We start from the raw sequence: 26,614 nt of genomic DNA on the forward strand, positions 1-26,614 counted from the left end.
GGCTCACCCACTGCATGAGCATGAAAGGGTTGGGCTTCTGAACCAGGCAGGCTGGGTTTCGGTTCTTGCTAAGCCACGTGCAGGCCATGCGGCCTTTGGCAGATTACACATATTCCCATTTCTGGTAGAATGTACTCCCTTGCAAATGGAGAGGGCATGGCTGTCTCTTGGCCATGTCCCGGGTGCTAGTGAATGCAAGCGTCAACCATTCTTGCATTCTTGAAGAGGACAAGTAACAACCCAACAGCACTGTTGGTGGGACGTTGGTGGGACGTCCCAATTGGTGGAACGAGGACAGTAACAACCCAACAGCACTGGCCTGGGAGAAGATCATATGGAATCATGTGGCCGAAGGGCCAGGCACACAGTAGGTGCTTTATTAATGCCTGTTCCTTTCATTCCTTACTCTCGTTTATTGATCACTTTGATGAAGACAGGAGCTTATCTTTAACACCATCTCCTAGACAAGGATGAGAGTGAGGGGCAGAGGCTAGAAGACACATCAAGGACAGAAGCTTACTGGGCACAGTGTGCCGTTAAGTCTGTCTGGCTCAGAGCTGTGTTGACTTTCCCTTCACCAGCTCTTTGTAAGTCAAAGACAGTAGCCAGGGTCAGAGTTGTGGAAATATGGGTTATCCTCATTATGAGAAACATGCAGGTGGCAACAGGAAAGGTGTGGCCTGCTCCTTGACCCCACCTGTGGAGTACAGGAGAGGACAAGAGAGGTGTGTGGATGGAGAGTGGAGTGTGGGGGACAGGGGAGGGGACCAGACCCGAGGCCTCAGCAGAGACAGGAGAAGGAGGCCTGGGCAGTGCCACAAGCAGGACCTCACTTCGGCCTACCCTGTTCTGGGGACATGGGGACAGGTCACACCACTCTGTCCCCACTCCGAACCTGCACCTGACGGATCAGGCCGGTCGGTCCCTGTCCCCTTTCAGCACTGCCTTTGTGGATTACAAGTGGTCCCCTGGGCTGACTTAATTGCAATTCACCTTGTAAACGATTCTTTATTTTTGAAAAATAATTTCTTATTTAGGATTAAGAATATGGATTTGGAGACTCATCATAAAATAAAATGAACCCATAAATTTAAAAATAATTAACATTTGAAAGGTATTTTATGGTTTATGAAGCACTTTTCTCATATAATATCTCACATGATACCCTTAAAAGGTTCCCTTCAAATCTGTACGGGCAGGTGAGAAGAAAAATGACACCCCCAAAAGTGAGCAATGGGTCTCAGCTTTCACAGCTGTTTTTGGCGGGTCTGAAGTTTAAGCCCAAACATCATGACCTAAAACCCAGCAGACATCCTACCAGCAAGGATCTCCTAATCAACGAAGGGAGATGATGTGCACCAACCAGGTGCAAGTCTATTTACAGCTGCACTGAGACCTCGCAATGACCCCACAATGCAATATCCCTCGAGTGTCGTCCTCAGGGCACCCACATGGCACCCCAGTTTCCCCAGGAGCTTGTTGTGATATAACCATCAGAGCCCATCCCAGACCTAGAGATTCAGCAGCTCTCGGGACAGGGCTGAGGATCTGCATCTTATTTGATGAGCTTCCCAGGGATTCTCATTGGAGAACCACTTTAGTAAGATCAGTGTGTATTGTCTGTGGTTATCTAGAATCTTGTCAAGTCCATGGAGTGTTAGATTGTGGGTCCAGTCTCTACTCTTCATGACACCTAAAGCCTGGGGCCTACCAATAGACTTGTTCATTCAGTGAGCATGTACAAAGCCCAACAAAGGGCCAGCCACTGTCGTTGATCACACTGACACACAAAGATGCCATCCATCCACTTCCTTGTTTCACTGGGTGGTTGCTGGAAGAAATAAGCTTAAAAGTTGGGGTTGGGGCAGAAAGAGGGGTCTCAGGGCTGAAGAAATTGTTGGGTCCGGATCTGTTTACAGAAGCAGTGACGGCTATTGGAGATAGCTCTGGAGAAAGCTCTGTTATCTAATCTGCCAATAATCTCTGAGGAGGTGTTATTATTATTATGCTTCTCCCTCGTTCAGAGCTGGGAACTCAGAGAACAGGAAAGCTGAGTGAGCCCACAGTGAACGGGAGGTGGAATTGAGCTATCTGATTTCAGAGAACACACTCTTGAGCCCAACATTGGAAAAGCCCCCAGTCTCCCTTTGAGCTCGTGAAGCAAGCACGCCCCAAACACCAAGTTCATGGGCTTAGTATCTTCTGTTCTTGTGACTGGTTCATTAGCAGTTTCCCATAAAAGCGACAATGTTAATAGCTATAACCTAATACGACAATGTAATAATCATTATAACAGCAATCAACATCGCCAAACACTTTAATGAATCACGGATGACTTTCCATCACCTTAAAGAAAAACACATTTGAGCAGCCATTTCCACGAGAAAACAAGAGACCCATCATGCTTAACCAGCTAATCTGTGGAAACGGGTTATCCTGCTTGGGGGCAGCCCCATGCATGGAGGGTTCTGGTTTCTGGTCAGAGGCAGGGTGCAAGCCAGCCAGCCCTGGACTTGACTGGCAGCTGAGGGTTCCAGGGGTGAGCACAAGATGTGGATTTAGAAGACAGATGGCTTCTGTCCTTCCTTCTAGCTCCTCCCTTCCTTCCTTCCTGCCATTCTTCCTTCTGTCCACTATCAGCCAGGGTCCAGTCAGGAGACAGAAGTCAACCCAGTTATGGGAACGGAAACCACTTAACGTTAAGAATTGTTCACTGGGAATCTAGTTGATAACTAGGCAGCCGAAAGGGTAAGAAAACCCCCGGGCGTCACGGTTCAACCAACTGCAGGAGAGAGAGCCACCACTAGGGCTGGGAAGATGAAGACAGTTGGAATTAGGAGGCTCCGGGTACCATGGACAGGGACTCGGGCCCCTGCAGGGGGATGCCCGCAGGCCAGGGCAGGTATCGCCAAGGGCGCATCGAGACCAGCGCTACAACTGTTGCAAAAACTGCCAAGTGTGGTCAGCTGCTGCCCCTGGGAGGCCCTGCTGCTGCCCGGTGCACAAGCCAGGCTGTGGCAGCACCACAGGGTCAGGAACCTGAGGGCAGGCCTCAGAGGGAAGAGCCAGGGGGGAGGACAGGAGCTGCTGTATCTCCACCCCAGAAGTACTTCCACACTGCCTGCTGTCTGGCTCTCTGAAAGAGGAAGGGATTTGGGGCATCAGGGAATTTGGGGTTTCCCGTACTTTGCCCACTGTGCCAAGACTCAAACCTCACACGATATTGTCCTGACACACCCAGCAGTGGCTCTAGGCCAGTGCGTCTGTTATCTCGTTCACCTTTCCTCCAAGTTCCTGGGAATCAGATATCATCATGCCCACTGCAGGGTAAGCAGAATGCCACCCAGGGAAGCTGAGAAGATTCTCCAGAGCCACACAGCTCATCAATCCCAGGCCTGAAAGCTTGCAAACAGCGCTCTCCCGGGAGGCCCTATCCCAATTCCACACATTTATTCTGATAGTCCCCAACATTTAGCAGGGATCACAGGACTTCTACTATACACAGTGCCCTGTATGTGCTAGATACACACAAAGCATAAGGACATGAGACGCGGAACGGTCTGGAAAAAAAAGCATGTGACAGCTGTGAAACGGCAGCTTGATTGCACGCACCAAAACCAAATGCCCTAAAGTCTCTTCCAAGCCGAGGTGAGCTTAAGAGACGCTCTAGGAGAAAAGTCCCATCTTGCCAGATACGTTTGGGAAATAGAACCCCTCTTGGAGGGTCATCATGCATGGTGACAGAGCAAAGACTCAGAGGGGGAAAAAAGGCCTACAGTAAGAAAATTCAAGTGTTTTGCAAGCTTATCATGAATCTTGTTTGCCCACAACATTTATTAATGTCCCACGGACGGTGTTTTGCCTTGCATGCCTGGCAATGCTTAATTCCAGGGAGGCAGGCTTGCAAGGGGCACAGGTGTGTACTTACCTTGGACCCACCGTTCAAGGTGGCCTCTGACCTCAGAGGCAGGGAGGTGAGGGTCTGCTGGGGATACAGGAGATCCAGAAGTTCGTGGGGGACACTTGCAGCTGAGGAGAGACAAAATCAGGGAGTGTAACTGAGAGCAGATGCCCCGGGACCAGAGATGGGGATACATCACTGCTCGGAAAATGCGCCGATCATCTCAGACTGCAGCTAAAACCTAATGTCCTTTGAAACACTTACTGTGGAGCATCTCAGTCTCTTCCCGTGCAATGTGTATAACAAAGAATTAACACACAGAACATATAAAAAAAAACATAACAAACCTATAAGAAAAAGACAAACACCCCAATACAGAGTAAGCACAAGAAAGGAAGACACAAGTATCAAAAGAAAAAAAAAAAAAAAGAATGGCCCACAAACATAAGAAAATACACTCATTTTGACAGTAATCAGTGGAATGCAAATTAAAACAAGACATCTGTTTGGTGATTTTTTTTTCCATCAGATTGGGAAAAAATTAAATTTGCTACTACTGAGAATGTTGGTAATACAAAATGGTCGGGCCATTTGGGAGGGCAACCTGGCATTTTCTGTTAAAATTTAAAATGCTCATACTCTGTCTCAGCAATTTCACTTCTTAGCATCTACTATAGATAAATGCACAAGGAGTTGTGAGTCCATTCACTGCAGCGTTGTTAGTGAGAGCCACAAACTTCAAACAGCCCAAGGTCTCACACCATGCCAACATACAATGCCAAAGGGAGCTAGGTCTGAATATACTGACATGTGCATTGAAAAGGTAACACCTCAGTCTGTACAAGATAAAGATGTGCACATTTACACATGCAAAATGATAATGGTATAAAAATTCGAGAAAAGGCCTGGAAGGACACATCTCAATCTGATGCCAGTGGCTGCCTCTGGAGATGGGGGTAGGCCTTGGGGTAAAAAGGGCAAAGGAGGCTTCGGCCTCCTTTATCTGTGGTGTCTGAAGTTTTGCAATGACAGTGTGTTTGCGTGTTGCTTACATACTTTTTGAAGAAAAGCAAGTTTATGGGAAATGAAAAACTAGTATATGACATGAAACAAGGACAGACATCTCTTGCAGGGGACACAGAGCAGAGAATAGAAACACCTATCGGTGAATGCAATGACTCTTCTGCTTCCAGCAGCTATCAGTCCGTTTAGTACTGATGGCTTCTGCACGTGGGGAAGAAATAGCTTTCCTGGAGCACCTCCTGGGTACCAGACCCAGTGCTCGCCACTCTGTACACACTCGCTCATCTATAGTTACCAAAACCTTATGAGGGCAGCCTCTAGAGAGGAGGAAGTACCCCGGAGGTTGTCTCGACAAAGCCTCGACTGAAATCCAGATGCGCCTGAAGACACATCACAAGGTGTGATGGTTCATCTTATGGGTCAACGCAGCAGGGCTCAGGGATGCCGGGAGTAGGTGAAACATTATTCCTGGGTGTGTCTGTGAGCTTCCCAAAAGAGATTGGCGTATGAATCAGCAGACTAAGTAAAGAAGATCTCCCCACAGAAGTGGGTGGGCTTCATCCAATCTGCTGAGGGCCTGAGTCAAAGAAATAGGTAGAAGAAGGGAGAATCTACTCTCTGCTTGAACTGGGACATCCCTCTCTTCTTGCCCTCAGACACTGGTGGTCCTCTTTCTCAGGCTTCTGGAGAACTAGATGTCAGACTGTGGGACTTCTCAGCTTCCAAAGTCACATGAGCCAATTCCTATAATCTCCATATACAGTTGACCCTTGAACAGCACAAGGGCCAGAACTGTATAGATCCACTTACAAGTGGATTGTTTTTTGATAAATACAGTACAATAAATCCATTTTCTCTTCCTTATGATTTCCTTAACTTTTTTTCTCCAGCTTACTTTATTGTAAGAATATAGTATGCATATGACATACAAAATATGTGTTAATCGACAATTTATGTTATCAGTAAAGCTTCTGGCTCAACAGTAGGTATTAAAAGTTTGGGGGGAGCCAAAAGTACATGAGGATTCTCGACTGTGCAGGGTGACAGGGCCCCTAATCCCTGTATTATGCAAAGGGCAACTGTGTGTGTGTGTGTGTGTGTGTGTGTGTGTGTGTGTATGGATGGATGTGTATGTAGGTTTATATATGTATTGTGCACATATGTATATATTTCCTACTGGTTCTGTTCCTCTGGAGAACACTGATTCACAGTCTTTCCAAAAACAACCTTTATTATTGAGCTATGTATACATATGTCCATGTATATTTACCTATAGTCTTTCAATCTCTCTATCTCTGTAATCGTAAATAGTTGTATTTATACCAGTGGTTCTCAATTAAGGATGATTTTGCCCCTCAGGGGACACTTCACACTATCTGGAGACATTTTTGATCATCGCAACTGAGGGGAGAGGGCTCCTCCTGGCATCTGGTAGGTAGAGGCCAGGGATGCGGTTAAACATTCTACGGTGTATAATACAGCTCTCACAACAAAGAATTACCCAGCCCCAAATGTTAAAAGTGCTGAGGTTGAGAAACCGTGGGCTTTACCTATAAGAATTGCTTGAAATTAGACACCCTCAGAAAAGTCTGGCAAGGTCAGCATGAAATGCCCAACTTATATTTAGTCCCTAAACCCAGGTTTGGCCAGTTCCCACGGCCAGATAATATACGGCAATGAAAAACTATTGCTCACTGCCCTCTGGACCAAAGCCAGTCAAGTTCTCTGTGGCTTCCTGTGAAACCAAATAGGAGGGCAGCAGGGTCCAACCCAGTTAAAGATAATGCAGCTGAGGCTGAGGTAAAAGGTCAAGGAACAGGTGAAAATAGTCCCTTTGATATTTCTCACCCAGAAAAAAAGCTTATGGAATTCGTAACCAATTAGACCAGAAAAGTAAAAAGAATATTAGTAAGTAAACAGAAACGTCCCATTTTATATTTGGATTTTTTTTTTCTTATCAGATGGCATTTCAACTTGAAGATGTGTTTAGATAAATAGGCTTTCAGAGTATTTATCAACTCTCCTTTTGGTGTAAATTCTTCCCGTCTTGTTTTCAAGTCATTTCCAGTAGTGAAAAGGTGCCAGTGATAATTAAAACCTAATTCTATCCCCACAGTCCTTAAAAAAATAAAAAAAGAATATGATCTCCTATAAAGCTCTCAGAAATAATCAAGTCTCCACATCCGCCCATGATAACGTGATTTCAAATGGATAAGGTTTGCAGAAGAACTACCCAGAAATGTAGTGAAATTAATTGCTGTTTTTCACGAAGCAGCTTTAAAATGCAGTAATTAATTGACCTACTGCTGGAGACAGTTTCCTCATAGTTAATAACCACTCTTCCCAGACATGAGAAAGACAGATTGCTTCCATTTGAAAACAGTCTCCACTAAAACCAAATGATGGAAGAGATGGCCACATTTTCTGGTACGTGCACCATAGCCAGATGGGGTTTCACGAGCTGCTGTTAGTCTTTTAGCCCAGTGAGGGGAACCTGCATCATTGGTCCTGCAAGACGTGTTTCTGTGATTCCTGAGTCTGAGACACCTGTCAGTCCACTGACTGGTGTGTATCCAGAGAGAGCCTGCTCTTGGAAATCGGTCTCTTGTCCCATGGGAGGCAGCGTGGTGTTGCGGCCAAGCCTTGCTTTTCCTCATCTGTCTAATGGGCAGAGCAGAGATGGGAAATGGGTTCCCACCTCTTCCCTCTCACACTGACGATCACTGTGATGTATAAGGGCAATGAAGCTGGGAGGGAGCAGTCAGGTCAAAGTCACAGAACTTCTGCAGCTTTCCCCATGCCTCCACTTGTGAGCAACTCTGAACCCCCACCCACACAGGGCTGTACCGCCCTCACCCTCCTCTCTGCTTCTGGTGTCCTGTGGGGCTGACCTGTTTGGACTGCACCAAGGGAGTCACTTGGCTTCTGGCAATCCCTTTGGGTGTGGCCAGCGAGGAGCCCCGCAGGAAAGACTTGGCAGGGGTAGGCGAGTGAGGTCACGGTACCTTTTCTTCTACCATTCACCCCCCTTCTCCGTCCCCCTTGTGCAGATCTTCCTCAAGTTGGCTCCAACTGCCACGGCTCCTGTCTTGGCACCCCTCTTCTTGCCAACCTCTCCTTCCAGATGCTGTCCACCTTCCCTCTCTCTGCCTTTATAGGCCCAGGGTGACAAGGATAACAACCCCTCCCCACACCGTTACTAGTCCCGGGGCACTGCACTCTCCCTTGGGGTTTCTGTACACCCAGGCACATGTTTATAAAGAAGGCCTTTATCAAACCCCCCTCCATATGCACGACTTGAGTATGCTCTCCTTTCCTGCTCTGGACTGACCTTCTCATGTCTCTCTCAACCTGACCTCAGCTGGGGCATTTGCTTTTCTATAACCTTCCAGGGCCTCGCAAGCAATTGCTCTTCATGAGTCTGTCTACACCCAAAGTGCTCTCAGGACCATACAGGATTTAAAGTCTGCCCCAGCCCCCAGGAGTGACAGGGAGAACCGGAAGCTAGAACCAGAAGTAAGCTAGAGCATAACTAACCACTATCGCTCACTTTGGGGGTGGAGGAGTCAGAACCCCCTCCCCGCATCCTGGAGGCCAGAGGCAGGCAGTGAATTCTGACTCCGTGCACACGTGGGGTCAAATTGAGATAAATTCACCCAGAGGCAGACAGACTTGCTTGTCAAGGGGTTTGGATGCATCTTTCTCCTGAGTGAGGAGTTGAACTCAAAGTTTTCCAAAATCCCTCTTAAAACCCTAGCTCCATGTATCACATTCCTTGAGTCAGGATTCACGGCTCAGGGTTTAAGGTGACTTTCCACTCCTCACAGTCTGGAGGGAGAAACACTAACTAGTTGTGTTTGTTCGTCAGTCGGTTCTGTTTTATTTTCTCTTCCATCTTTGGCTGGAGCATGAAAACAAAAGTTCCTTCTCTCTTACTCAGGGTGAATGCTGAACTGTGGTGGCTCCTTTATCCAAATTTCCCTCAAGAGAAAAGTAGCACACCTATTTGGGTCCTGATCCTTCTCCTGACCCTCCCCCCACCCCTTCTCCTTCCTTTTCTTTCTTATTCATTTTGCAAAGAAAGTCCATGATACCACCCCCACAACAACACCCAGTAAAGCACTCAACAGAAGAGCTAAGACATATGGCTCCCAGAACAACTAGAGCCCTCCTGCCGTCCATCAGGTGTGGCTATTGTATTTAAAATTTAGGGCTCTCACATATCTCAGTATAACTACAAAAACTGTCCATAAAAGTCTCTTCTTGTCCTTGAGTGGTCAGAGCAATAAATGACTGATTACCCCGCAAGCAGATTCTCAGCCCATCCTGTGCAGTTGGAGAGAGAAGACGATGGAAGCATGCAGTCAGGAAGCCCTACATGCAAACAGAGTCTGGCGGCCTGGCTGGAGGAGGTGATCCCACTGCAGTAACCTGCTCGCCTACACAGAGGCATCCTGTGTCTCCTTGCCCCATGACTGCCTAAACTAAATTTCAAGGCAAGGAAACAGCTGAGAGAGACCATGCCATCAGCATCCCTGAAGCTATGGTTGGCTCTGGGAAGGAAGATTCGAAGAAGGTACAAGCCCAGGTGTTTACTGAATTTGAGAACAACTGGGGCTGCGGCAGAGGGGCCATACCAGGAATCTTAGAGGAAATGTCCTATGTTAATCCTCACGTCTAGTCCTTCCAACTATTCCTACAACTGAGACAAGAGGTACCAGGTCTGTTAAAACAACAGTTACCCCATCTTTGTGAATGAATCCAGAAAAAGCCCAATGACCTTAGCACACTGGCACTCTACAGACACTTCTGAGGCTTTTGTGCAAATGTGTACCTCGATCAACACGTTAGGATGACTTTACACACAGAAACACCTGAATAACTAAATCAATGTACTATACAGAATGAGCATAATGATAGAGGACCCAGGAGTACATGTATATACTATATGTGCATAGGAATACACATGTGGAAAAGAGAGCAAGATAGACAGGTAGATAGAGTTGATTGATAGATGACTTGGTGGATTCAGAGACTGGTTTTCCCAAAGATTCTTTGAGCAATAGAATCTGTTTGATTTTGAAAATGTACTTCTCACTCCATATCATCAGCCCAACAATATATGGTCCTACACTCTTCAATGTATGCTGTTTTGCTAGTTTGCCTTTTTGTATTTTGATTGAAAGTTGTATCAAATAGGGGCTCCTGGGTGGCTCAGTCAGTTAAGCATCTGACTTCAGGTCATGATCTCATGGTCTGCAAGATAGAGCCCCGCGTCAGGCTCTGTGCTGACGGCTCAGAGCCTGGAACCTGCTTTGGATTCTGTGTCTCCCTCTCTCTCTCCCCCTCCCCCCATTCATGCTCTGTCTCCCTTCATCTTTCAAAAATGAATAAACATTAAAAATTTTTAAAAAAGAAAGTTATATCAAATATACATAGTCTGTGATAGTACTAACTTAGAAGTACATATTCATATTTTGCCTGTGCTGTAAGATGATTTATGACTCACAGAAACAATCTGATCTTCAATGGTATGACAGAAGCCATCAATGGAATTGCCTGCCACGTTAGACAGGATGTTTTCATTTTCTTCCATGGTAATTGGTCTCTTCAATTAATTATTGGGTTGTGGGTTTTTTTTAGCCAATTTCAGTTATTTCTATTTCTTCCCTAATAAATTTTATCAATAATTTTATTAATGTACTGACCTAGAGTTTGTACATTTTAATTGCATTCTCTTATTTTTAAGCCTTCTCTATATTTGGAGTGATCTAGTCTCTAATTTTCCTTAAGGATTCCTTAAGGATAAATGGTGATTCTTATTTTTTAATAAGATGATAAGAAATTGATCTAGTTGATTGGTTTATTTATTTTTGATAGAGGGCGGAGAGACAGACAGACAGACATTGGGCTAACTTAGTTCTTTTATTTTCTAATTATTTCCTATTTCAGTTTATTTCTATTCTTATCTTCATCATTTGTATTTGCCTAGTATCCCCAGGGGTTTTGGGTTCTCAGTCTAACATCTGAAAGAGACTGATTAATTTACTTTTATTACTTCTTATTGACTAAGGAATTGACTTCTGTTATGACTTTGCCTTGGAGTAAAGCTTTGGAACTATAACTTGTGTTTACAATAAAATATTCTTACTTTAAAATTATTTCTAAATAATTACTAACTTAGGCCCCATTACTCTTTAACCAAAAATTAGTTAGAGGGGAATTTTAATTGTTATTATTGTTTTGACTTTTATTTTTCATCTGTATTTATCTGACATTAAATTTGGAGAGTTGATCTTATAAAATACCCCCTATAAGGAATGTATCATGCTTATTCTTATGGCTTAGCATAAGAGCAAATGTTATCAATCTTCCATGAAAGCCTAAGGAAACATTTTTATTTTAAAATATGAATGTTATTATTTTATTTAAATTTGTCTATGTACTTATGTATTTTGAGTCTCTTCCCTGCCAAGGATAAGAGCAATATGTCTCAGCCTCCCAAAACAAACATGTGTCTGTAAATTTCCCATTTTATTTCGAACATTTTTAGCCTTATATATTTTGATGCTATGTAATTCAGCAAATAAATTTTCATGACTATTTTATCTTCACTGTGGATTGTAAAATGACATTCTTTGTCTCCTTTAATATTATTCGGCCTGGAACAAAGTTTGTTGGAAACCAATGTTGTCAGCGCTGGTTTCTCTGTTTTTGCATTTCCTCGGTAATGTGTTTTATCCAATTTTTCCAACGTCCTTTGTCTTTTAGTTGTATGTAACACCAGGTGGGAATTTACTGTTGAACATAATAAGAGAAGTTTGGTCTTCTCATTGTTGGAGAATATTGTTAATTATATAGAATCTTTTAAAAGGGTCTAAAAACATCAACAGAAGCCTCTCCTGGGCAGTCCAGGAACCTCTCTCTGTGTGGTTTCCTCTGGGATGCAGAGCTGTGAACTATCAGCCCTTCACATCATTTTACTCCTGCCTGCTGGTGAGAATGTGCTGCTTAAGCAAGCATGCCTCTAGGCTATAGAAGCCATTGGGCACTCTGAAAACATAGGCAAAATGAGAGACGTACGTAAGACGTGACTCCTAGGGAAAATCCCAGTGTTTACAATAACAATATTATCAATCAGGTACTTCTTCGTGTATTTTTCTTCCCACTGCCCTCTTCTCCTGTACTCTCAATATAACAGTGGAGCTGTAACAGTGTTGAGTTGGCAGGGGGATAAGATCGCAGGAAACTATCTATAAGATCTTATAGATTTTAGGTAGCATCCTCTCTGCCCAAGGCAGGCTTAGATAAAAACGTTGCCTGTCTGCAATGCCAGATGTCAGGGTCAATACTAACTGCCAAGAAATCTGCTCTAAGCACTGTCGATGTACTTAAACACCTGTGCCTCAGTTTACTCATCTATTAAAAAGGATTCAATGAGGTGCATAAAAAGTGCCGACAGCAGATTCTTGGCATATAATAACGAAGAGATGAGAATCAGTTAACATTATTATTGACTGACTTGATCATCTTGTTTTATATCAGCTTTTCATATTGCTTGACCATTTCCTTCTTTAACCACATTTTTATTTTTTTGGTCTACATTTTGTTTTTGCTTATTTTTTTCCCAGCAGTTTGGAAGGAGCTGTTTTACAAATTTTGCTTTGCTCCGCATTGCTTTTATATATTTGTGTCATTTTTTTCTCTGATTCACAAGATTTCACATCAACTCTCACCTCCTTGTAAGATGAGCAACGTAGTGAGTTTGTGTTTTTCACCTCCCTTTCATAAGCCCATTTCCTATTAGATTAGTACTGGACGATTGAGAATCATCTCTTTGAAGAATTATATTTGCATTCAACTTAGAAGGATATTTACAGTTTTTGACTTTATATTCATTCTTTTCTTTGCTTGTAACCATCCTTTTCATACCTTGGCTTCCCATTCTTGAGTCTCTAATTTCAAGTCAATATCAGTGTGTGTAACTCATATTCACATTCTTTCCCCCCGCTGAATAAGATTTTAGGGGAAATCTATTTTAAAAGTTCTTCAACCTGTTTTTTGTTTGTTTGTTTGTTTGTTCATTTTGTGTTTGTGTAGGTTTTCTGGAGATTTTTGTGCTGTTTGTGTTTTGCTTTTGGCCCTTACCGGCGAATGGGCATTTGGCTGGTTTTCCCATTCTTGAGTCACATGTTTTTCTCTGAAAACACTGTACCAGTCACTCTATTTTCTGGAATTTGCTATGGTATTCTAGGTGTAAATCTTCTTTTCATTATCTCTTCTTATAATACAGTGGGGATGTTTGATCTCCGTATTTGGATCCTTTCAGCTTTAGAAAATTGTATCTAATTATACCCTTGATGATTTTCTTTCCATTGCTCTTTTAATCTTCAGAAATATCGAAAATTTATGTGTATTATATCCATTCTCTGCCTCTCTATCCTTTTCTCATCTTTTTATTTGTATTCCTGTGACACATATTGAATGCTCAATAAATACGTAAGAAAGAGAGCAAGAAGGGAAAATGGGAAGGAGGGATCTATTTAGCGGACATGTTTTGAATTTATCCTAATCAGCTTGGATTTGACTTTCTGATCATTTCTGTCTTAACTGTGGGTAGGGAGCCATTTACCTCCTATTACTCTCGCAATCTTTTCTTGTATCCTGAGCTTCATATTTTCATATATTTGTGTTATTTTTGAAATAGCTTCCAAAGACCGTTTTAGGACCCGTCTTCCCGTATTTTACCAAACATTCTCTATGTTTCCTCCACACCTAACTTTTACAACAAATGATTTTCGGGGTGATGTTATTTTTCTTTCGTACTGTAGTACTTCCCATTCACTACCACTGACTTGTTTTGTGATAAATGTTCTTGAATGATTCCACACGGATTTGCTCGTCCGCAGGAGTGTTCTTCCATTCAGGTACTGCGGGACCAAGGTGAGATCCTCTCCTAATCCATCTGTTTGGTTCTCTGACACGTGAAACCAAGGAATCAATGAAACACAGAAGTCACGGTTATTGTCAGCACTGCTGCCAGGGACTTTCCTGTCTCCCACACAGCCCTTTCCATATAGGAGTTATGGTCCCTGAGATGTAAGGGGGCCCTGTTCACCCTCATTGCTTGTCTGAATTTCCTTTGACTAGGCACCAGTGGGATGGAGCAAGATATGGGGGAGTCAACTGGCCCTTCCAGAAGAATAAGTGCTTTAAATAAATGACTATTTTTATGATTGGTATAAATCCTGAGTCTCTGAGCCAGATAGAGAGAGTGTGAAAGTGTGTGTGTGTGGGGGGGGGAAGGGTGTATGTGTGTGCAGCGGGTAAAGTGGAGAATGAAATTTCATCCTCCATACTTTATACATGCAAAATACACTTCTGCAAACTACTGCTTTTTCTCTCCACTCACTTTAGTTTAGTATCTGTTAAATCCAAGGATATATTTTTTCAGATAGGAAATTAACATAGACGACAAACCCCCCTGAGGACAGGGACTATTTACTTACTTCCCCAGTGAATCCCATGGCCTAGCCCATACATAAGACTGAATGAATAAATGAGGGATTAAATAAAGGTTGGGATGGAGTGAAACAGCCCCACATTTTTTTTATTATGGACAATCTTCTCCGTATCTTTCTATTTATATTGGTTTACAAATATATTTTTCAAATTATTAGATTAGAAAATTATTCCTACCAGAATCCAGCATATGGTAATGATTGTAAGGGGAATTTTTTATTAGTCCTCTTTGTAAATTTCAATTTCAATTATTTCAATTTCTTATATGTGAGAAGTGTTGAAATTAACAGAATTTAGTTCATATAATGTCAAGGAGTTTGGTATGCACATGAAAATTACCGTGACTGTTACAGGTTTTTTTGTTTTGTTTTGTTTGGTCAAAGTCCCTAAAAGACAGTTGGAGAACAAGGGAACAAAAAAGCCCCCAAATCCCAGGACCGAATGCAGCCATTATTTAACATCTCCATATGTTTCCTTCCAGGCCCTTTTCTCAATGTTGAGCCTTGTGGCTGTGGGTGAAAAGGGATTCATCAGCCAAATCCTACTGGGAGGGTCAAATCGTGGTATTTAGGAAGAGGCGTGAAATCTATACCCCTGTAGCTGAGATACTCCTTTTATTATTTGTATTTTCCCATTTTGAAAAAATAATTGCTGCTACCAAACACCCTCCACAGCACTACACCCCATGGCAATCAAAGGAACTGAACCATATCTGGGTGCAGAAAACAGAGGGGGTGCACAGACAAACCAGAGAAGTAGCTGGATATGGTGGAACACGATGGAGGAAAGCAGAATGCCCTTAGAACATGACTTATAATAAGTTGTGTTGTTCACATTCTATGAATTTAACTATTTCTAGTTGCAGGAACCTAGGAAATCCTGCATCCCATAGTCCTCAGCCTGCCCCACAGAAATGTGACCTTGGGACAAGTCTACATGTGTCCAGAATGGCATGGGAAGAAGAGAGCTTGGATAGCGAAAATGAACAAACTGAGAAAAAACAGATAAATGTCTTGGAGGAAATTGGAAGTTTTTATCCAGGCCCTGCTTTGTAACATTCAAAGGTTATGTGAATCATGGGTATGCCAACCGTCTAAATATCTCCATAAAATTTTCATTTCAGATTGAATTCAACCATGCTGACCTGCCTTCTGACTCCTTTATGATATCCTCAGTTCAACCACACCCTTTACCCTCCAAGTCCCATACAACATGCTCTGTCCATCACAGAAATCCAAATCAGGCTCAGACTAATGGGAGACAGATTCTGATACTCAATGAGGACAGAGCAGATGAAAGGCCGATTCCCCACCTCACGGAAGAGGGCTCTTTCCAGATGCATTCCTGTGTGATTGTGCTAAGTTTCAGACGTTACTGGATATTTATTAGATGGGTTCCCTTTTTACCGTTAAGCATTTTAACATGCATTATATAACATACTTTGCTTCTTACTTTCACTTACAATGATATAATCAAGTATCTCCATTTTATTAAATGGCTGTTGTAACTACCATTTTAATAACTGCCTGATGCCCCGGGCACTATGCACACCACCGTCTATTTCTCCCACGGTCAAAGATCTAGACGGAAGAAGTTACTTTGTAAAATCCCAATGTGGACTATTCACTGGAAGGACTTAATGATTTACACCAAGGGTTCAGACGTTTTGATACTTTGTGAAGACAGATGTCTCCCACCCAAACCAGGAAATGTACCATTCAGAGTCCTGTGTTTTATTGTCACTTTTTTTTGGTTTTTAGCACTACTAACCAATTCTCTGTTTTTCTGTTTATAGACAACAGCTCCTTAAGTAATATAGTAATTAAGTAAGTAGCTACTTTATATAAAGCTGCCAGGGGTTTGGGGTATCACTTCAGAAAGGGGCATGGAATAATAAAAACTATGAGCCCAGCCACACACACTTCTTCTGGGGTCACTTGTTGGATATTTTGATTTTAATTCATAGCAAGAGGTCCTCTCGCAGGTCCCGGTCCTGGAAGCTGACTGATGGAATTGAGGGGATTTAAGAAAGAGGAGGAAGGCTGTAACCAGAGCCCAGAACGCCTTCTCTTTTTAAAACAACAATAAATGATGACTCTTCTCTCTCATATATATATATATATAAGGCTTGGTAATTTCTGAGTAAAATAAATTCAAAGTAAGATGTGCAGCCATGTGAAATACCTTTGGTTAAGCTGTCCTGTGAATGACTAAATTCAAGACACAGATGTGAGTGTGTATGTATGTGTGTGTGTGTGTGTGTGTGTGTGTGTGTGAGAGAGAGAGAGAGAGAGAGAGAGAGAGAGAGAGAGAGAGAGAGTGTGTATGTGTGAGAGAGTGAGTGTTTGTGGGAGACAGAGAGAAAAAAAACACATGTATTTAATATGAAATAGGTAGAAATAAAGATAGTGCCCTTCTGTTCCATACAAGGGAGGATGGGTTGGAAGTGGAAGCCATCTGTCCCCAATGAAGGGTATTTTATCAGTGACATTGTTTAAGAAGTCGGTTGTGTCGGGGCCCCTGGGCAGCTCAGTCAGTTAAGTGTCCAACTCTCGATCTTGGCTCAGGCTGTGATCTCATGGTTCATGGGTTTGAGCCCCGCATCATGGAGGCTGCTTGGGATTCTCTCTCTTTCTCCCTCTGTCTCTGCCTGTGTGCTCTCTTGCTCTCTCTCTCTCTCTCTCAAAATAAATAAATAGACATTAAAAAGAAAAGTCAGTTGTGTTATTACTTTTAAATCTCTATTGCAACACACACACCACTGTCTGTACTCGAGACAGAACATTTGCACTTGCCAAACCTTGTGTGCCACCGGTCCCCTCAGAAGCACCTTATCACCCTTACAAAACAAAATCAGCTGGGGTAGTGGTTATAATTCCACTTTAAAGACGAGGAACCTAAGACTCAAAAAACTGAAGCAACCTGCCCCCGGCCATGTGGCTCATAAGAGGTCAACTCAGGATTTGAACTGCATACATTCAGAGTCAAAAGACTACATCCTGTGAGACACGCTGACTGCATAGAGATGGTGGCTAGAGCTTTTATTCACAGAGAGAGAAAGGGGAAAAGCAAGAAGAGTAAGAGGGGAAAAAGAGAGAAACACACACACACAGCGAGAGTGAGAGAGAGAGAGAAGTTACAGACTGGCCATTTTTACAGTTTTGGGCCTAAGATCTTTCCCTTCTTGCCTGGTAATATTAAAAAAAAAAATTTTAGGGGCGCCTGGGTGGCTCAGTCGGTTAAGCGTCCCACTTCGGCTCAGGTCACGATCTCGCGGTCCGTGAGTTCGAGCCCCGCGTCGGGTTCTGTGCTGATAGCTCAGAGCCTGGAGCCTGTTTCAGATTCTGTGTCTCCCTCTCTCTGACCCTCCCCTGTTCATGCTCTGTCTCTCTCTGTCTCAAAAATAAATAAATATTTTTAAAAAATAAAAAATAAATAAATTTTAAGCCAGAAGTGTTATGTTGAAGTCCTACCCCTAGTGTGTCAGGATGTGACTGTATTTGGACATGGGGTCTTTAAAGACATTACGAAGTTAAAATGAGGTGATTATGGTGGGCCCTAATCCAATGTCACCAGGGATCTTGTAAAGAGGAAATTCTGACACAGAGAAGATACAGGCACCGAGGGAAGATGATGTGCAGACCCAGGGAGAAGATGATCATCGACCACCTGAGAGCCAAGGAGAGAGAGCTCAGGAGAAACTGCTCCAGACGTCACCAAGCTCCTGGACGGTCCGCCTCCAGGAGAAAAGAAGCGTCTGTTCTTGGAGCCACACGGCCTGTGGTATTCTGTGATTATGGCAGCCCCAGCACACGCACACTCTGTCAGACTCACATGGAGGCAGCACATCTGGGGGGCTGTCCCATGCTGACACTGACAAAGCCACACTCCCCATGTGACCAGTTAGTGGGGCCCTGCTACCTCCGCAGGAACAGGGTTCCAGGATCAGGCCAGGACCCACTGCAGAGACAGGACTGGCTCCAAATGAACGTTTCTGCTAGGGCACGACCCCACCTTTCTCTTTTTTTCTGTGTCAAGCCGACGTTTCCCAGGAAGTTGGATTAAACGTGCACTGGCAGCCTTTGGCAGAGATGGGCCCTCGTACGGGCGCTGGTGAATCGGGGCCTTAACCAAACACGAAATGACAGAACCGTTTCCAGCGGAGGACTAACTGAGCCAACTCAAGACAAACACAACGTATTTTGGCATTGCTTTTGACAGATGGAAACAAAACAAACATTAGCAACCGGACTGCAGCTAACAATATGCAAAATTAAAGAAGATACCTTTTCAACTTTGTCTCGGAGCCCACCGGCTTTTCTTATAAAATCTGCCGAAGAAAAAAGAAGACAGAGCTGTTAATCTCGTTACACAACCAGTTAGCACATGCAAACAAGGGAAATTAAAAGTCTTTGCATTCAGGGGAGGAAATAGATATTTGACACATATATTTATTAAGGAGACTGGACTGGAAAATAGCACTGCTGTATTAATCAGAAATGGTGTAGGAAATACTTAAATAATATAACAGGATATGCACAGACAGCATAAGCTGCTTACAAATGGAAGCCTAAGGTCCAAGTATTTTTATTTGAAGGTTAAATTTTCAATTAATTTTTTTCAGCTTGTTGCCATCTCTTCCAAGCATCACTGTTAATTGCCATAAAACAATACCTCTCCCTGTTTAAATTCTGGACATGGAGGCCAGAAGCCGTCAGCCATCTAATGAGCATCAGAGTATTGTGGCAGAAATGAAAACCACTCTGTAAGAGCTGAACCAAAACATCAGGCCCCGAGAAGTCAACTGATCGGTTAAAGCCCCTTTTTCCGTTTGCTCAGTTTTCCAGAAGTTACATTTATAAGTTCCAGCCTGTCACTGGAAAGTACAAATAGGAGCCTTCTTTTATTGGAATTTCCATACATCCCAACTTCGGGGATTTGTGGCAGCCAAGGGTCTGTATGCCCACTTACTTGCTGGCTCACCAGAGAAGGAACCTGACGCTTTCTTTTTCTTTAGGATGCAACAATATACATGTCCCGGCTGTAAATGGGCTTATTCACTTCCGCTTGGTTAAGTGGCACTGCAGGGCTCTCTTCTAGGCTGAGATCCAGCCCACATCGTGTGGGATGACACGAAAACAGACTTTAGAAAGCACTGGTTGGAGAACTGAGGTTGGAAATACGGTTTCATCTTGACTTGAAGACAGGATTAGAATGAAGGTTTGGAGCATAAATACATACACATAGGTTTGGGCTGGAAGACCTCTGTGTTGAGAGTCAGAGTTAACTTTGGAAATGATTTTAGGTTGAGAATAAAGGAGAAAAATGGCATTGAGGATAAAACGCATAACACTGCATTTAATTTAAAATGGCCTAGCGTCCTAGAAAAAAAATGGCCTTTTCTAATAAGGCAACTTTACTTTGTAACCCAGCACCACCACTTACTGCTTATATAACTTTGTGTAAGTCACCTAAACCCTCAACCTCTGTTTCTTTAGCTGTAAAATGGGAGTGATAATGTCTACTCCATACCTTCTTGAAAAAAGCAATAGAGAGAAATGAATAGATAATAGGTCAGTCTTGTTCTCCCTTCCTCCTAGGGGACGTGTGGCATTATTTGGGGAAATTTTTGATACCAGAGGCTTGGGTAGTGAGTGCTACTAAAATCTAGCGGACAGAGGTTCAGTATCATGCTATATACCCTACAACAATAGGACAGACCCCCAAGAATTATCTTTCCCAAAATGCCAGTAGTGCTGATACTAAAGAAACCCCCTGAATTAGATATAAATAGGCAGATGACAGAACACAGATAAAAAGCTAATTTTTTAGCCTTTGGGGAGGAATGTATAGATCATCTATAAATTTACAGGTAGATCAATTAATACAATGATGAGAAATATTCTGACATGGGATACTCTAGACATTCAACAAATGTAAGTAAGTTTTTATTAAATCCGAAGAGAAGATGAACAACATCATGGTTGGGATGAGGTTACAGATGGTGCTAAGCATGAAACAGTAATGTTACTGATGGACAAATGCCACCATCATGCCGGGTGCTTGGTATTTTTGTCACATTTAAGAAGGGGGTCATCTGAGTCTAGGGCCGGGGCTCGTGTTAGAGCTACGGGTCCAGGGAAGGCTGGGATCAGGGCTGGCAGACCCTTCCCAACAAGCAGCCAAAGCTCGCTGATTATTTTGGCAACATGCAGACAGTCTCTCCGGTGCCAAGCATCTAAGTCCCTATTCGGAGTCCCTGCAGTTCCATAGGAGAGGGGCAGACCCGATGTGGCCTATACACGTCAGGGCAGCCCACCCCATAGTTGCCCACTTTCTCAGGCAATGGTATTAAGATTATCTGGAGTATGTTGATGACCCAGTTCTATCCCAGCCTTTGTATCCAACTCCATGAGGAAGGAGCAGCAGTGGCTTAAGAGATCGGGATTTCATGTTAAGAGGAGACGCTAGGAACACTCCAATATTAAACCCACTTTGAGAAAAGGCAACTGTTTGTTCAACTCATATTTAAGAGAATAAGAAGTGTATGAGGTTCAAGCCAATGTCTATACCCTGTGTTCAATCTACAGGAGTATTGGGCATCTCCAGAATCTAGGAGAGCAGGGCCTTTGAGAGATAATAGGAGGGCTGGCCACCTGCAGTCACACCTTCACATCTTCCTGTCAGGAAAGTGGGTCAGCATAATCACACCACAGTGTGAGAAGATAAATCTGTAATGTCATCATACATATGAACAAAGAAACAGTGTTCTGGCTGGAGAAAGTCTGCTTGAACAGAAGTGAGTTTTCTGAGTGGAGCAGGCTAAAGGGGAGAAAAAAAATAGACTGGAGCACTTGGGTGGCTCAGTAGGTTAAGCATCGGACTTTGGGTCAGGTCATGATCTCACATTTCATGAGTTCGAGTCCCACATTGGGTGAGCTTGAGCCCCACTTTGGGTGAACATAAGCCCTGCTTTTCTCTCTCTCTCTCTCTCTCTCTTTCTCTCTCTCTGTCTCTTTGCCCCTCACTCACTTGCGCCCTCTCTCTGAAAGGAAGAAAGAAAGAAAGAAAGAAAGAAAGAAAGAAAGAAAGAAAGAGAAAGAGAGAAAGAGACTTGACAATGATTCACCTGCAATGTCCTGGCTGAGAGTCACTGAATCTGGGAAACAGTAGCAAACTGGACCATAAATGGGCATCTGCAATAAGTGGCTGGTTTGGTACGTGGGCCCCTTCAGTGGCCAGCGTGAGCCATCCGTGATACGGTTGATCACGCCAGGTTCTTACACCATGCCCAGAGAGTGGGCTCCAGATGGCCAACAACCTGCCAGATATTCAGTGCAGAAGGTGTGAGCTCTCGTAGGGCGATGTAAACCTTCTTGTTCCTGGGAAGGTCAGTTTCTACATTATAAATTCAGAATGGACTTTGGTTCCAACATGTCTCCCCAATCTGCATTCCCGTGCAATTCCATGGGCTAGAGGTCTGACGTTCTGCCAGCAAGTTTTAGTGAGTAAAGGAGAAGTTAAATTTTGATCCACTGTAACCTTGCCGTCTTACTTCCGGCAGGCTCCTAACGTGTGCACGCACACACGCGTGCTCACACTTAGACAAAATCTACACACCATAACATTTACCCATTTGAAGTGAGAAATTCAATGATTTCTTTCATGGTAAACTTTCACTGAGGTGCAACCATGACCACAATTGCATTTTAGAACATTTCTAACAGCTCGCAAAGATCCTCCTTGTACTCTTTTGTAATTAACCCATTCCCACCTTCTAGTCTCAAACGACCACTGGTCCATTTTTTTGACCTCCGGGACTTGCCTTTTAGGGGCATCTCACATAAACAGAATGATACATCAGGCACTTCTCTGCATCTGGCTCTATCCGCTTAGCACAATGTCCCCTGAGATGTGTCCGTGCTACAGCATGTATGGTACTTCACTCCTTGTTAAGTCTAAAAACGGTGTTTGATTGTGTGGATACACCACATTTTGTTTACCTGTCCATCTGTTGAAGGACGTTTGTGTTGTTTCTACTTGTTAGCTATAGTGAATAACGTGGCTATGAAGTTGGTTTGGTTTTCATTTTCGTTTTTTGCTTGGGGCAGCTATGAAGTTTTGTGTACAAGCTTTTGTTTGGATGGATGTTTCCATTTATTTCTTTTCCACCCAGGAGTGGAAAAGCTAGGTCACTTGGTAAATTTATGTTTCCCACGGTGGGATCTTGAGCAGCCCCTGACCCAGCCTCCTCCTCAGCGTGGTGCAGGCTCATAATGGGATAGCCTGAGAACCTAGCTACTATGAGTTGATAGCATTCATTTCCTGGGAGATTTTGAAGTTTTTGAAACCATACCCAGCTTTAAATGGAGGACGACCTTGTAGCAGCCACCTGAGATTGCTATTTCAATCAGAGGATTCTCTGAAACAAGTGAAAGCGTCTTGAAGAGTTGATAATACGATATTACTGCCGTCATTAGTGTTACCCATTTGTCGTCTGCGATTTGAAACGGTGGGGTTTTAAGCTCCATGGTAGGATCAGGAAGCAGCTAAAATCTAATGCAATGAACCCTTGACTCTGATGTTTGGTCTCAACACTCCCACTTCCTAGTTACGGGACCTTCCCTACAGTGATGTGCCTTCCCAAGCTTTAATTGCTTCGCTTAAAAAATGGGGCCACCAACCTCATCTCTCAGGGTTTCCATAGGATTAAACAAATTGGCAGCACATTTAATCTGGTCCTGTGGGGCTGTTGGGTGGTTAAATTACCTGACCCTAATTTTAATCTAGAAAGTCTGTGTATCTCAAGGGAAACCTCCAAGAACTAAAATATGCAGCAGGATAGGCCAATATGATTCTGAGAGCAATTCCAATGGGGGTGGGGGGCTTTCCTGCACCAACCAATTCTCGGACACCACCTGGGTGTCCTGCAATTTAACTAAATTCTGACACTATCGACCTAGAGATAGCATCAGATCCCCCAGGTTAAGGGTTAGTCCTACAGGACTCCTCCTATCCCCTTTAGACACCAGTCACAAATCCAGATTGTCACCTGTACTTCCGATCTACTAGCTATAAATCAGACATTCCAATGATCCCCTCCTAGGGTTTGATTAATTTGCTAGAGTGGTTCACAGAACTCAGAGAAATATGTTATTCACCAGATTACCAGTTTATTGTAAAAAGATACAACTTAGGAACAGCTAGATAGAAGAGGTTCACAAGGCAAGGTATGTGGGAAGGGGCTCCGAGCCTCCATCCACTCTATGGCAGGCCCCCTTCCCCAAATGTCCACTTGTTCACCAACCTGGAAGCTCTATGAATCCTGTCCTTTGGGGTTTTTATAGAGGTTTCATTCCACAGGCATGATTGATTAAATCATTGACTATAGGTACTTGAACTCAGTCTCCTCCAGGGAGGTGGGACTGAAAATTCCAACTCTCTAATCATATGGCTGGTCCCCCAGCAACAAGCTTTGGGTGGCCAGTCATCACCCCCATCCCCAGCTTTAGGGATTCCTAAAGTCACCTCATTAACCTAACTCAGTTATTGTTGAAAAGCCTTGATATAAACAACAAGACACCCATTTCATTTTTATAGCTCTGAGGAGATTTCAAGAAAAAAGGACAAGAGACCAAATTAAAAAAAAGATATTCCCCTGCTCTTATGGCTCTGGAAATTTAAAGGGCTAGAGGAGCTGTGAGCCAGAAACAGGACAAAACCAAATACCTATTTCTTATTATAAATCACAGTATCACATTTTATTCATGTATTCACTTTATTTCACTTGAGATTTATTTGTACAGAATGTTAGTATACAACATTCAGTACTAAGTGAAATAATGACAAAAATAACAGTACCCCACACCGATAAGGCCCTTTTATTATTTAAAAAAAATTTTTTAATGCTTTATTTATTTTTGAGACAACGCGAGAGACAGAGTGCAAGTGGCAGAGGGGCAGACAGAGGGAGACACAGAATCTGAAGCAGGTTCCAGGCTCTGTCTGAGCTGTCAGTACAGAGCCCGACGCAGGGCTCGAACCCACAAACCGTGAGATCATGACCTGAGCTGAAGTCGGATGCTTAACCTACTGAGCCACCCAGGGATCCCAATAAGCCCCTTTTAAAAGGGGATTTCATATCAATATGATTTAGGCCATTAAAACCTGTGACTTGAGAGCCTGGTTGCTCATTAGTATGACCTGGAGAGAATTCAGTCATGCTCAGTGCTTGAGCCCCAGGCTCAGGGATCCTGATTCAGGATCCAGGAGGAGGCAGGACCAGGAGGGCTCAGAAATTTGGAGGGTTTTTTTGTTTGGTTTGGTTTGGTTTGGTTTGGTTTGGTTTGGTTTGGTTTGGTTTGGTTTCTTTTGTTTTGTTTTGTTTTTACTTCCCAGGTGATGTCAACGCAGAACCAGAGTACAGACCCATCGCATGGACAGTGAAGAATTAGGCAAAGGCTACCTTCTCTACGATTTAGTTGGGGAGCTTGGAGAGAACTTACAGGACTTGACCTAGAGGATCATAGGTTGTGATGCCATTGGCGTTTTAGCCCAGGTCCAGATTCAGTCCAGGACTCTGTTTCCTACACGATATTTTCAAGGAAGAAAATGTAACTAGACTTTAACTAAAAGGAATTGAAATGGATGGAAGTCCTGGAGTGGAGAAAGGACAATTGGAGTCTTTGGCAAAAATATACAAATGAGTGGCAATAACACACTCACCTAGAACAAGTCCACAGGAGGGCCTCGTCGTGCCTCGCATGTGCCGAAATCAGGGCATGGTTGGTTATAAAACTGCTTACTGTGAAGAAGTTCAGTGAGGGGTAGACGTTCTAAAGGGATAGATAAATCTATAAGCAAGATTACTGAGTTGGTAAAATGCCCAGCTCAGCAGTTCGGAGCCAGAAACAGAAAGGCTTTGTGAGCAGGTGGGTACCTTTATTATGGTAATCAACTCTGGGCCCAAGAAGCAATGAGGTCATCAGGTTCCCGGGATGCTCTGAAGGAAGTGAGTGGGCCTGGCGAACACAGAAATATGTAACTGGAGGTCATCCTGCTGGGGCGACCAATTTAGGGCCTCTCTGCAGCCAAGGCCTGAGCAAGTTTTAGGCAACTTGTGAATCGTTGCGGATTGATGGGGGAAAGGCTGAACTGGAAGGAATGCGCTTGAAGGACCATAACATTTGAGAATGAAATGGGAGTCCAAATTCATGGCACCAAAACCCTCATTTTACAGTTGAAAGAAAATGAAGCCCAGAGAGGGGCAGTGACTTGCTTCGAGGACACAGAGCTGGGGGAGTGGAAGATCTAAGCCTTCCTTCCCAGTGATTCTGCCCCCATTAAAAACCAAGCAAACATGAAAACATGGTCAAAACACAGACAAGCTCCAATTACTGTCAGGAAGAAGAGATTTGGGGTGGGGATGGGGGGGGATCACTGCATGCATTGTCACTCTCTGTTCTACTTTTCTATCCTCTCCTCTGCCTGTGGAGTTAAGCTGCCACTTTGGCTTCCACTCTGTGTTATAGGGATCAAGAGAACATCGTGGACATCTGGATTCTGGTTCTAGCTTTGCTGTGTGTCTTAGAGTAAGTCACTTCACTTCTCTGGGTCTCAGGTTCTCCTTTAGCAACATGAGTGTGAAAAAATGTGAACGATACACCGCTTGATCTATTCTCCAGGGATTGGCAAACTTTGGCCAGTTCTGGCCCACCACCTGTTTTTGTGAATAAAGTTTTATTAGAATACAACCACATCTGATCGTTAATGTATTGTCTATGGATGCTTTTCTGCTATCGTGGCAGACTTGAGTAGAAACAACAGAGACCACCATATGGCCTGCCAAGCTGAAGATATTTACCAGCTGGCCCTTTACAGAAAAGTTTGCTGATCCTTATACAACATCTATCATCTATTACCTGAGAGATACACACACATACACACACACGCCTACCATACATTTACGTATGTCTTGGTCCAGATAATTTCTCTGCTATGTGTTTCTGGTGGGAAAACATTTCAAATATATACCCACGCACAGAAAAAAAGTCAATAAGTGATCCTCATAGCCCCCTCATTTTAACAGATGTTTGTATTCAGCTAGAATTTATGTTTTCAGAATTCGGTATCATAGTAATATACATTTATAAATAACACCTAATTCTC

The 26,614-nt window shown here is 43.4% G+C and overlaps 1 long non-coding RNA gene across 2 annotated transcripts in view; it reads right to left on the minus strand.

Annotated features, from left to right (window-relative positions):
- LOC124511846 (uncharacterized) overlaps positions 1-26,614 on the minus strand; it is a 386,281-nt gene that overhangs the window by 267,591 nt on the left and 92,076 nt on the right. For both annotated transcript variants that reach the window (XR_006961968.1, XR_006961967.1), the window contains exons 2-3: positions 18,733-18,776; positions 3,929-4,029 (exon numbers count right to left, since the gene is read on the minus strand). This is a non-coding gene — a long non-coding RNA (uncharacterized LOC124511846). The remainder of the gene's footprint in view (positions 1-3,928; positions 4,030-18,732; positions 18,777-26,614) is intronic.

The sequence above is a fragment of the Lynx rufus genome, unplaced genomic scaffold (genome assembly GCF_022079265.1).
Source record: "Lynx rufus isolate CCGP_SWC_20201006 ecotype Redwood Valley unplaced genomic scaffold, mLynRuf1.p SCAF_16, whole genome shotgun sequence".
Classification (NCBI taxonomy): Eukaryota; Metazoa; Chordata; class Mammalia; order Carnivora; family Felidae; genus Lynx; species Lynx rufus.